Below are 4,874 nucleotides of genomic sequence, written 5' to 3' on the forward strand. Positions count from 1 at the left end.
GCAATTTGCCATTAACTGCCAGTGGCCTCATTTGTTACACTCGGCCCTAGCGGGCCTCGAACCTCTGATTAGTCTTACACGGTCTGCAACATTCACAGATAAGCAATTGTTTATTCCCAAAGAATCTATAAAAAAGAAAGAAGGATAGCCCTAGAACTAGAGAGTGAGTCAACAAGCTTGCAAGTGCCAAGTCCTACATAGGAGTACCAGTTGTATTTGTCTACACCAGTGGGTAGGCTGAGTAATGAGTGCCCCCCACCCCCACTCCTAAGATTCCCATGCCCTAATCCCTGGAACCTGGGATTATCCCCTGACATGGGAAAAGGGAGTTTTCAGATGTAAGTAAGTTAGGGATCTGGAGATGGGAAACTGTCTTGGGTAATCCAGGGGACCCTCAATGCAACCACAGGGGTCCTTGATAGAGATGGGTAAAAAGGTCCTGGTGTGGCTCTGTAGCATAGTGCTGGAAAGCTAGCCAAAAGTCAGCAGTTCAAACCCAGGAGCAGCTCCTTGAAACCCTATGCAGGGTCACTATGAGTTGGAATCGGCTCCACAGCACACAACAACGAGAACAAAGACAAAGGCAGGAAAAGACTTTGTGATGATGAAAGCTGAGACTAGATCAACGTGGCCAGTAGCCAAAGAATGCTGAGAGATGAGGACTGATCCTCACCTGAGCCTCCAGAAGGGGTCACCCCTGTGCACAATTTCACTTTAACCCCTTAGGATTCACTTGGAATTCTGACCACAAGGCATCACAAGGGGTATTCAAAAAGCTCCTGGAAAATGGATTAAAAGATAAAACTAAACATATAAGCTTTATTTGTCAACATTACCTGTTGGTGTTAGGTTCTGTGAAGTCAGTTTTGACCCATAGAGACCCTATGCACGACACAATGAAACACTACCTGATTCTGGACCTCCTCTCAATTGTTAAGTTTGATTAAGGCCATTGTCGTTCCCACTGTATCAATCCAATGAGGACCGTCCTCATTTTTGTTGATCCTCCACTTTACCTGGCATGATGTCCTTCTCTAAGGATGTCCAGCATATAAGGAGCTCTGGTAGCGTAGTAGTTACGAATCGGGCTGTGAACCGCAAGGTCAGCAGTTCGAAACTACCAGCGGTTTCGCGGGAGAAAGATGAGGCGTTCTGCTCCTGTAAAGATTTACAGCCTCGGAAATCCTGTGCAGGGTCGCTATGAGTCGGAACCGACTCCACGGCACTTAACAACAACAACAACAACAATATAATCAAGTACATGAGACAAAGTCTGGCCATTCATGTTTCAAAGGAGCATTCTGACTGTACTTCTTCAAACACAGGCTTGTTTGTTCTTCTGGCAGTCCATGATCTTTTCAATATTCTTCTCCAACACAATAACTCTTAATGCCTCAATTCTTCTACGGTCTTCCTTATTCACTGTCCAACATTCCCAGGCATATATTGTTGTTGTTAAGTGCTGTCAAGTTGTTTCTGACTCATAGGCATTGTATAGAGTTTCTGAGGAGCAGCTGGTGGGTTTGAATTGCCTACCTTGTGGGTCTCAATCCACTGCTGATCCTACAGCACTGCTGAAAATACCATGGCTTAGATCACACACATTTTATTCCTCAAATGATATCTTTGCTCTTTGACATTTTGAAGAGGTCCTTTGCATCAGATTTGCCTAATGCAAATTCTTGTTTGATTCCTTGACTGCTATTTCCATGAGCAATGATTGTAGATCCAAGTAAAATGAAGTATTTGACAGCTTCAATCTTTGCTCCATTTATCATGATGTTATTTATTGATCTCATCTGTCAGTTTGTTGTACTATGGAGGCTTCTGTGTTGCTATGATGTTGGAAGCTATGCCACTGGTATTTAAAATGCATGCAGGGTCACCCATGGTGGACAGGCTTCAATGGAGCTTCAAGACTAAGACAGACTAAGAAAAAGGAGAGGCAAACTGCATCTGAAGATTTGTTGTTGTTGTTGTTAAGTGCCGTAGAATCGGTTCTAACTCATAGTGACTCTGTTTAGCGTTTCTGAGGCTCAGCTGGTGGGTTTGATCTGCCTACCTCGTGGTGCAAACTGACCTTGCGCCAGTGTTTATCCTAAAGTGCCACACCAGGACTCCCCACTGAAAATCTTATAACTAGCAGTTGTACATTTTCAGATATAGGGCTGGAAGATGAAAAACTTATTAATAGCCTCAGAATATTGCCAGATACAGTGTCAGAAGATGAGCCCCTCAGGTTGGAAGGCACTCAAAATAGGACTGGGGAAGAGTTGCCTCCTCAAAGTAGAGTTGACCACGAAGACTCAAATGTAGTAAAGCTTTTGGGACCTTCATTTGAAGATGGGACACAACTAAAAAATGAGGAGAAACAGCTGCAAACATCCAATAATAATGAGAACATTGAATATACAAAGTATTTGTTGTTGTTAGGTGCCATCGAGTCGGTACTGACTCATAGCAAACTTACGCACAGCAGAACGAAACACTGCCCGATCCTGGACCAACCTTACTACTGTTGCCACACTTGAGTCCATCGATGCTGCCACTTGGCCAATCCATCTCATTGGGGGTCTTCCTCTTTTTCTCTGACCCTCCACCTTACCAAACATAATATCCTTCTCCAGAGACTGGTCCCTCCTGACAATATGTCCGAAGTATGAGAGATGAAGTTTGGCCATCTTGGCCTCCAAGGAGCACTCTGGCTGCATTTCTTCCAAAACAGTATGAATCTAGGAAAATTGGATGTTGTCAAAACAGAAATGGAGCACATAAACACCAATATCCTTGACAACAGTAAGCTGAATGGACTGGTATTGGCCATTTTAAATGTGACAAACACATACTTTACTATGCTGGGAATGGTTTACTATGCTTGGAACAACAAATTAAAATAAAAACAACTTTCAAGATCTGTCATGAAGTACAGCGCTACCTGTGATAGGATAATATCCATAGGCTTATAAGAAAGACCAGTTAATAACACTATTCACATTTATGCACCAACCACTAATGTCGATAATGATGAATTAAAGAATTCTATAAACTTTGTCAGAGTCCTGGTGTGGCACCGGATAAACACTGGATTGCTAACTGCAAGGTTAGCAGTTCAAACCCATTAGCCGCTCCTTGGAAACCCTATATTGGATCATTGTGAGTTGGAACTCACTCATAGCACTTAATAATAATCAACTTCTTCAGTTTGAAATAGATCAAACATGCAATAAAAATGTATTGATAATTACTGATGATTGGAATGCAAAGGTTGGAAACAAAGAGGAAGGATCAGTAGTTGGAAAATATGGCCTTAGTGATAGAAATGATACTGGAGATTGCATGATGGAATTTTTCAAGACCAATGACTTAATCATTACAAATACTTTTTTTTTAATTCATGAAAATTCTTTTACCTTTTCCTACTTATCAGATTGTGTTTTCAGAACTTTTATAAAAGCATCTTTTAGAACTTCAATGTTGCCAACTTTGCTCAGTTTTTTCTTTCCTTCTGCTTGTCTCTTCAAAAGTTTCATTTTGGGGTAATATCATCACCATAACATTTTGCCAGAACTTTTTTTCTATATGATTTCTCTTGCAATTATTTTACTTTCTATAGCAGCTTGAATTGCTATTTCAAACAGCTGCCTAAGAAGAGAATCCTTTAGATGTTCACATGTGGTTTTGTCTTTGTGTACAACAGTTACTAGCTCCTCTACAATATTTCCATTTAGTAGAATATCCACTTTTACAAGTTCTGCAGTCTGGTAACCTGTATCTTCAAAATCAAAACTAGCATATCCAGAAGAGAAGGATTTCAAAGAATCATAAAAATCTACCACAATTTCATGCAAAGGGAAAAGATATTTAAGCATAACTCTGTTTTGATCAATATGCACCGTATTCCTCTGAACTGCTCTTTAAGCCTGGCAAAGCATCATTATTTTCCCACTATAGTCATCTGGTGTGATAATGGTACCTGTAACAACTGGCTCCAAATATTCTGTTACTTTTGATTTCTCAGGGAATTGTGCAGGGTTGATGATCATAATTTCTTTTTCTCTATATTCCTTTATCAATTTTGCTGATGAAAGAATGGCTTTATATGGAACCATGGGGGTTGTGAAAATAACAGAAGAATTATTTTCTTGCTCTAGTTGCTGGTTGAACACTTCCATATGCAACAGTCCAAGAAATCCCAACCTCCAGCCCGAACCTAAAGCAAGGCTGCAATCCCAATACACTGTGACACCAGAGTCATTTAAGGTCAGTTTCTCCGCAACACTCTTTAGTTTATTATATTCAGACTGGTCAATAGGGTACATTCCTGAAAATGCCATTTGTTTCACTGATTTAAACCCAGGCAAGGGTTCCTCTGGTTGCTTATGTAAATATAATGTGTCTCCTATTTGTGCTTCAGCGACATTTTTCATTGCAGCAATCAGATAGCCCACCAGTCCTGCATATAATTTATGAGTTGACTGATTCAGAACATTAGGATTCCGAACTCCTACTTTGTTAACATCGTAGGTCTTTAAGAGTATGCAATTTTATCTCCATTAGAAACCATTCCATCACATAATCCTACATGAGCTATCACACCCCTGTACCGATCAAAGGTGGAGTCAAATCCCAAAGCTCTCAGGGAGTTTGCACTTTAGGAGGGGGTATTCTTTCAATGACTGCCTAGAGAACATTTTCAACATTTGCTCCAAGTTTAGCAGAAATGTTATAACACTTATCACTTGGGATATCAAGTATCTTTTCATAAAAGACAACTATACACATGGGCCTTACCAGATAGGATACTCAGAAACCAAATGGATTATTATCTGTGGAAAAAGAGTGGAAAAGCTCCATCTCATCAGCCAAAACAAGGC

General features: G+C 40.5%; 1 pseudogene; it reads right to left on the reverse strand.

The window, feature by feature from the left end:
- Positions 1–3,416: 3,416 nt before the first annotated feature.
- LOC102830719 lies at positions 3,417–4,782 on the reverse strand (annotated as a pseudogene).
- Between the last annotated feature and the right edge of the window lie 92 nt (positions 4,783–4,874).

This window comes from Chrysochloris asiatica, unplaced genomic scaffold (assembly GCF_000296735.1).
Source record: "Chrysochloris asiatica unplaced genomic scaffold, ChrAsi1.0 scaffold00056, whole genome shotgun sequence".
In the NCBI taxonomy this organism is placed as follows: Eukaryota; Metazoa; Chordata; class Mammalia; order Afrosoricida; family Chrysochloridae; genus Chrysochloris; species Chrysochloris asiatica.